Below are 8,815 nucleotides of genomic sequence, written 5' to 3'. Positions count from 1 at the left end.
GAATACAATCCTTTCTTCTCACACCAAAAAACCTTTAAAAACCATCTATTTGTAATATGTTTAATGTCTTTGTTTGATTATTCAATGTCTCGCACCCCTCTCTTTTCTTTGCAGTACCGCTGCACATTCTCTGTTTGATGTTTTATATTTGTTATTATTGTTCTGACTCACTACTAATTTTTATAAATTCTTCTGGAAGGACCTAAGAACTTTATTGTTTGATGCATTAAAGGAATGGATAGAGAAAAAAGATCTGATGCCAAGCATGAAACAAGGGTTGATAACCCTGATCCCTAAATCGGGTAAGGATAAAAGAATTTTAGACAATTTAAGACCCATCACCTTACTAAACACTGACTATAAGATCCTGTCTGGAGCTGTAGCTGAGAGGCTAAAGAAAGGCATCTCAAACATTATCAGTGAAACACAATCAGGTTTTTTGAAAGGAAGACTAATGCATAACAATATTAGGCTGGTTTTGGACCTCCTTGAGTACAGTGAAATAATCCAAGAGAGAGGATACATCTTGTTCTTGGATTTTTACAAAGCATTTGACTCAGTTGAACATACGTTCATATTTAAAACTCTGCAGTCTTTTGGTTTTGGAGAGGAATTTATCAATGTTATAGAGATGCTATATAATGACATTAACAGCTCTGTTTTGCTATAACATGGTACATGTTCAAGGTTTGAGGTTAATAGAGGGATAAGGCAGGGATGTAGCAGCTCACCACTTCTGTTCCTCATGGTTGCTGAGCTGTTGTCTATTTTGATTAAAAACAGTCACATTGACGGGTTAACTGTGATGGGTGAACAGATAATAATCAGTCAGCTGGCAGATGATACCACCCTGTTTTTAAAAAATGAGGACCAGATTCCTTTAGCCTTAGAGGTGATCAACCACTTCTCCAAAGCTTCTGGCCTACAGCTGAATATTAATAAATGCGAAATTCTAGCTCTGCACGAGTGTCCCCTGCAAGCAATAAATAATATACAGATCAAAAAAGAGGTGAAGTATCTGGGCATTGTAATTTGCAAGGATAAGACATCAACAGAAAATAAGAATATCTGTGCCAATATAGAAAAGTGTAAGTCAATTTTAAACAGGTGGCTGCAAAGGGACATAACTCTGTTTGGGAGAATCTTGCTAACCAAAATGGACAGTCTGTCCAGACTAATCTATCCAGCCTTTTCTCTGCCCATATCTCCAAAACTAATTAAATCTATATATAATCTTGGGTGGAATAGACTTTTTGTTACGTTGTGACTTTGCAGTTCGTTACATGTTAAACTCTCAGGTTTCCATCAGCAGGTCCTTCTCTACTGGAAATTAATCTATAAACATAACTTTATTCCTCACAATACCCCTATATGGAACAACAGGTATATCCGTTTGTGTAGGAAATCTGTGTACATGGATGAATGGAGATCTAAAGGGATTTGGGCTGTAGCTCATTTTATGGATGATAATGGGGTCTTATTAATACATGAGACGTTTTGTGAGAAATTTGATGTAAGATGTACTGCTAAGAGATATAAATCCCTAGTGAAAGCCATCCCAGTCCCTTTGAGATCAATGATAAAAGAAGATATTGTGCACTCTAAAATTTCTCCTGGACTGAGACAGCTCTGCATAGCTGGAGTTGAATTTGGTGACAGCAGGTTTACAAACAAAGTGATCAGGAATATTTTGATAAATGAAATTTGCCCTAATCCGGTTAAAAGAAATTATATCCTTAAAGAATTTGAGACCATGGAGGTTAAGGCGATAAGAAAAAAGTATATTTCACTTCCTCTTTCTCCTAAAGTAAAAGAGGTTCACTTTAAAATCATAAATGAGGTTTATCCAACCAATGAATTCTTAAGACGGAAATTTAACGTAGATGTGAACGCATGCATATTTTGTGAAAATGATATTGAAAGTCTGGATCACTTGTTTTTCTACTGTGAATCAGTGCACTCCTTCTGGACTGACATGTGGAGCTGGCTACAGTCCAGGAGAATTCAGTTACCGCATTTGACGGTGACAGTAATAAAATTTGGAATACTTGCTGAGAATGCAGATTTTGACCTGTTGATTAGGACGTTTTTGTTAATGGGAAAATTTTTTATTCACAAATGCAGATACTTAAAAGCTAAACCATGTATAAACAGATGGCTGAATGACTTTAAACTCTGGGCTAAATTGCTGAAACTTGTGAATAACATGAAAGCCCATAAACTTGTTGTCAAAAGAGCTTGCAAAGAAAAGCGTCTGGACTTCTTTAAGTTACTTGAAGACGTTTCAGCTCTCATCCGAGAAGCTTCTTCAGTTCTAAGATCAAATGGTGGAGAGTCCCAGATTGACCTTAGAACTGAAGAAGCTTCTCGGATGAGAGGTGAAACGTCTTCAAGTAACTTAAAGAAGTCCAGACGCTTTTCTTTGCAAGCTCCTTTGACTACGATGACCTGGATGACTGAGAACCTTCACAGACATAAACTTGTTGTTTTATTTAACGAGTTTAATCTATGTTAAAAAAAAAAGAAACCTCCCTATTTTGTAATCATGACTGCCCTTTTTTGCTCATGTTATTGTAACGTTCGCAAGAACCAGATGGTTGGATCTCAGTTTGTCCGTTTATTCGGTAACACAGGCCGTTAACTCTGGGGAGAGTGCCCTCGTACAACCCCTCACTTCAGCCCCGCACAGTCACACAACAACAAGGACCCCCTCCCCTTCCTGCACACATTAACTCCCTTTTTCCTGCAGCACAACCAAACATGTATCTTAAAGAAATAACAACAGTGTGCAGAGATAACCAACATGTCACTGTAAAATAACATTTAACCATCGTTACACTGCCCCCCCAGCAATAAGTTCCTCGTCCCCGAGGGAACAACACAGTCTCTGAGGCGGGGTAGTTGCCTACGTTCCCTCCTTGACCTCCTGAGCCCCTGGGGTGTACACGGAGCTTCGGGGCTTTGAGGTGAAGAGTCCGAGGGAGGGGAACGCAGCTCCGGCCGGGGGTCCCTCTGTGCAGGGTCATGGGAGCTCTGTACACGTCCCTCAGGGAAGGAGGGGAGGGACTGCCCTCTGTAGGGGGCCATCCGGTCTCTGTGCAGCGCCACTTTCCTCCCTCTAGGAGGCAACTGCACCCTGTAAACAACTTCCCCCACTCGCTCCAGGACGCTGCAGGGCCCCACCCAGCTGCTATCCAGTTTAGGACACCGTCCTTTCTTCTTTTTGCTGTAGACCCACACCAGCTCCCCAGCACGGAAGTGCCTCCCCTTAGTGGTGATGTCATAATTCCTCTTTTGGCGCAGGCCTGCCTTCGCCAGCTGCTCCCGGGCGTAGGAATGTGCAGAATCCAGCCGGTCCTGCAGATTCCTTGCGTAGTCCCGGCCTGGTGGTGCCTCTGGCGCATCCGGGGGCTTCCCAAAAGCCAACTCTGCAGGAGTTCTCAGCTCTCTCCCTAACATGAGCAGGGCAGGCGTACATTGGGTGGAGTCTTGCACTGCCGACCTGTAGGCCATGAGGATAAGGGGAAGATGGTAGTCCCAGTCCCGTTGGTGTTCTGAGGTAAGGATGGCTAGCTGCTGGGCCAGCGTCCTGTTAAACCTTTCCACCAGTCCATTGCTTTGGGGGTGAAGTGGGGTGGTGCGGGTTTTCTTAGTCCCAAGGCGTTCACACATGGCAGCAAATGCCTTGGACTCAAAGTTACGCCCCTGGTCACTGTGGAGGGTCTCTGCTGTTCCAAAGCGGCTGAACATCCCCTCCACTAATACATCAGCGACAGTCTCAGCCTCCTGATCTGGGATGGCATATGCTTCCGGCCACTTGGTAAAATAGTCCATGGCCACAAGGACATAGCGGTTTCCTCTGTCTGTGCGAGGAAATGGGCCCATGACGTCCACAGCTACTCGCTCCATTGGGGCTCCTGCTGGTTGCTGCTGAAGCTGCGCCCGGGACTGGTCCTGTGGCCCTTTGTGCGAGGAACATGCATCACAGCTGCGGCAAAAGTCCTCCACATCCCTCCACTGCTGACCCCAGTAGTAGCCCTGGCGGAGGCGGCGGAGGGTCTTGGAGACCCCAAAGTGGCCGGAGCCAGCGCTCCCATGGCAGGCTTCCAGCACAGCTGACCTCAGCGACCTTGGCACCACAACCTGCCACCTCTCCTCCCCTGTGGCAGGATCCTTCCAAGCACGCTCCTACACCCCCTCCTTCAGCCTGAGAGCTGCAAACTTGGCCCACAGCCCCCTGGTACAGATGGAAAACCCAGTGACCACTCCCAAAGGGGTTGCTCCTCCCTCTCCAGCCACTGCAGGACTGGCAGCAGGTCAGTGTCTTGTTCGTGCCGTGCCCTCCACTCCACTGCATCCACCACCAGAAGAGCCCTGCAGGCGAGCTGTGTTGCTCCGTCTATTGTTGTAAGTTCCCGCTCTATCTCATCTCGCTTCTCACAGTAACGGCAGCCAGCTGCAGCACATGGGCGGCGAGAGAGGGCGTCTGCGTTAGAATGGTGCGTCCCTGCTCTGTGTTCCACAGTGAAATTGAAGGCTTGGAGCTCCTCCAGCCAGCGAGCCACCTGTCCCTCTGGCTCCCTGAAAGACATCAGCCACTGGAGGGCAGCATGATCAGTTCTGATAACAAATGATGTGCCACACAGGTAGTACTTAAAGTGTCTCACCCCTGCCACCACGGCCAGCAGCTCTCGTCGTGTGAGACAGTAGCGCCGCTCACTCCTGTTCAGGACCCGGCTGAAGTACGCCACCACCTTCTCACCTTCCGGCCCAACCTGCGACAACACCGCTCCCAGCCCCACATTACTTGCGTCAGTGTCCAGGACAAAAGGCAGGGTGGGGTCAGGGGGGGCAAGGACTGGGGACTCTGTCAGCGATCTGCGGAGGGTGTTGAATGCCTGCTGACAGTCCAGATGAAGTTGTGGTCCTTCTGCAGCAGGCGGAAGAGGGGTGCAGCTATAGAGGAAAAGCCCTTCACAAACCTCCTGTAATAAGACGCCAGTCCTAGGAAGCTTTTGAGCTGTTTCTGGTCTGCTGGTGTGGGCCACTCAGTAATGGTGTGAATTTTTTCCTCCAAAGTGCTGATTGCCTCATGACCCAGCTTGTGGCCCAGAAACTCCACCTCCCTCCTCATGAAGTGGCACTTGTCGGGATGCAGCTTCAGGCCTGCAGCCGCTACCCTCCCCAACACTTGTCTCAGGGCATCCAGGGCAGCATCAAAGGAGCTCCCGTGTACTAGAAGATCATCCAGGTAAACCAGACACCGTTGCTGTGGGACGCCAGCCAGCACACTGTCCATAAGCCTCTCGAAGGTAGCAGGAGCGTTGCAAAGACCAAAGCTCAGGACTTTGAACTGCCATAGTCCCTTGTTAGTGCAGAAGGCTGTCTTCGGTCTGGATTCAGGGGCCAGTGGCATCTGCCAGTAGCCACTCCGCAGGTCCAGGGTGGAGAACCAGGAGGATCCAGCTACTAAATTGAGAGACTCATCAATCCTGGGAAGGGGGTAAGAGTCCTTTTTCGTCACTTTGTTGAGTGGTCTGTAGTCCACACAGAAACGCATCCTTGGGCTTTTTTTCTTAGGCACCATCACCACAGCGGAGGCCCACGGGCTATCAGATGGCTCTATGATGCCCGCCTTCATCATTTCACACAACTCTCTGTCAGCAGCCTCCTCATGAGCCAGGGGCAGGCGGCGGGGGCGCACTTTAATAGGCTGGGCATCCCCGGTCTCAATGACGTGCTCTACCAAGTGTGTCAAGCCAACATCACTTTCTTTCAGGGCAAAAATGTCACTAAACTCTCTTAGTACCTGCCATAGACTCTCTTGCTGCTGTGGAGTCAGCCCCTCACAGTTCTTTGACCAGATGCTCCTCACTGCTGAGAGCCTCTCCTCCTCCCTCGCTTGCTGTTCTGCTGGCGGGTCTGCGGGGGTCTCCGAGGTGGAGGTGGACGCCGCGGCAGATGCTGGGCAGACCGGGGGAGGAATAAGCTGCACCTTCTTCCCATCAGGGAGTATGAGGAAGCCTTTGCCTAAGTCCAGTACACCACCAATGGCTCGCAAAAAATCCAGCCCAATGGTAAATGGCCTGTATTTATATAGCGCTTTACTAGTCCCTAAGGACCCCAAAGCGCTTTACATATCCAGTCATCCACCCATTCACACACACATTCACACACTGGTGATGGCAAGCTACATTGTAGCCACAGCCACCCTGGGGCGCACTGACAGAGGCGAGGCTGCCGGACACTGGCGCCATCGGGCCCTCTGACCACCACCAGCCCAAGGATGCAGGCATCCTGCACGTCAGCCACCCAGGCAGCATAAGGCACACCGAAGTCCCCAACCTTAAACTGGAACACTCCCCTCCCTCTAATTGGGGCCAGATCACCGGTCACAGTCTTAAGTCGCACATTAGTTGGTTGCACAGCAGCTCTGGTTGGGACGACATCGGGTCGGACCAGCGTTGCATTGGACCCCGTGTCCAGAAGGGCCGTAGAGGACACCCCCGCAATCATCACTGGAACATGGCAAAAGTCGCCAACCTGGGTCCAGCCCACAGCGATGACCGCACCAGGTGGAAATGGCGGTGGTGTGGGGATGTCGATCTCCCTGGCCCGTGTACTCCCACCTACACGGGCCCTTGAGCGTTTCCCTGAACCGCTGCAAGCTTGGGGCACTGCCTGATGAGGTGTCCGACTTGTCCACATCCCCAGCAGCTCTGTGGTCGGCGGCGTGGTCCAGCCCGAGGGGAAGGCGAATGCCGAGAAGCCGTCTGAACCAAACTGCTCAGGCCCGCTGGCATCTCCATCTGCTCCACAGGTGCTGACATAGCCCTCACCACATGTGTCATCAGCGCCCCCAGAGGATCCTGCAAGCATCTCCCTCTCCAACGCTAGCTCCAGGGCTGCACTTAGTGTGGCCGGTCGAGCAAGCTGAGTTTGCATACGGAGCTCTTTAGGGCTCAGGGCCTGCAGGAACTGGTCCCGAGCTAACTCCGCCTGCACTGATGGTGGCATGCTGTCATACGCCCTCCGGCAAAGACACTCGACTTCATGGGCCAAAATGCGAAGGGGCTCTCCTGGCAATCTGCGTCTGTTGTGGAACTCTGACCTCAGCAGCACTGGTTGGTTATACTGCCCGAAACGTCTCTGAAGTGCCCCAACCAGAGCATCATAATCTCCCCTTTGTTCCTCGGTCAGCAGCAGCAGGCATGCAGCTGCATCCTCACACAGGCACAAAGCCAATTGGAAAGCTTTATGTTCCTCAGACCAGCCAGCTGCAACAGCTAACAGCTCAAACTGTGCAATAAACACTTCCCATGGCGTCTTGCCGCTGAACTTAGGCGTTTTTATATTCGCCGCAGCTTGCTGGGCGCCGCCATGCTTGTTTACATCACGTGACGGTGCGCCAAGCGAGGTCGACTCCCTCCCACCGGAATCGCGGCGACTGTGCGAAAAGTTCCCGAAAAAATCCAGGCTCAGCAGACAGCCGCATCGCTGTTTCCCTCACTCTATGGGCAGGCGAGCGCGGGCGAACCTCCCTCTCCTCCGTCTCCTTCTTAATCTTGTCCGGCAACATCCTCGTGTCTCATGACGGTCAGCGTCGCCAGCAACAGGGTGTCGGGCGTTTTCTGCGTTTTTTTTTTTTTCTTCACTTCTGACACCAGTGTAACGTTCGCAAGAACCAGACGGTTGGATCTCATTTTGTCCGTTTATTCGGTAACACAGGCAAACGGGCCGTTAACTCCGGGAAGAGTGCCCTCGTACAACCCCTCACTTCAGCCCCGCACAGTCACACAACAACAAGGACCCCCCTCCCCTTCCTGCACACATTAACTCCCTTTTTCCTGCAGCACAACCAAACATGTATCTTAAAGAAATAACAACAGTGTGCAGAGATAACCAACATGTCACTGTAAAATAACATTTAACCATTGTTACACTATTTTTTGCCTTTGGTTCAAATCCTTCAATGACTGTTCTTTCTTTTTGTACTAACTCTTTCAGTTCCACCGTCTTTGTTTATGCTTTCCCGCCCTGGCTTCAAGACTTCGGATTGGCCAACATTTCTGCAAGGTTAGGATTATATCGCCACCTGTTGCTTTGGCATGCTCCTTACAGCATTTGCCTTTGTTTTTGTTTGTTTGAAGGGGGGGTTACACGTGGACTGAGATATTTTTCTCAAAACTGCACGTGTGGACGGGATTTTTTTTTAAAAAAAACGAAAACGGAAAATCTCTGTTTTCAAAAATACCAGTCTAAGGCTACGTCCACATGTACCCGGGTAATTTTTAAAACGCAGATTTTTCTATTTTCTTTACACCCTCGCCCACACGTAAATGCCGTTTTTGGTCACTGAAAACTGAGATTTTTAAAAACTCTGGCCAGGGTGGATATTTTTGAAAGGTGTGCGCCTTTTTTGACGTCACACAGTGCGCCACGTTATTGTTTCGGTGAAATGAATTTCGACAATACTGTTACTGTTACTTGTACTCTCTGCAGTGTTTATATGCTTACATATAACCAAAATCAAATCAAATCAAATCACTTTTATTGTCACATCACATGTGCAGGTACATTGGTACAGCACATGTGAGTGAAATTCTTGTGTGCGAGCTTCACAAGCAACAGAGTTGTGCAAAATACAATAATGTAAACAAGCAAAATACAAGAATGGCTACATCTGAAACTAATAAATATATGTACAATATATGATAGTATATGCATTTCTGGATGTGTATACTAAATATTTTTCTGTGTGTGTGTGTGTGTGTGTGTGTGTGTGTGTGTGTGTGTGTGTGTGTGTGTGTGTGTG

This window comes from Rhamphochromis longiceps, linkage group LG2 (genome assembly GCF_057381845.1).
Source record: "Rhamphochromis longiceps isolate RC_006_pf linkage group LG2, R_longiceps_female_GT1.1, whole genome shotgun sequence".
NCBI lineage: Eukaryota > Metazoa > Chordata > Actinopteri > Cichliformes > Cichlidae > Rhamphochromis > Rhamphochromis longiceps.
The sequence above is the reverse complement of the archived record's forward strand: the minus strand, read 5'-3'. Positions refer to the sequence as shown.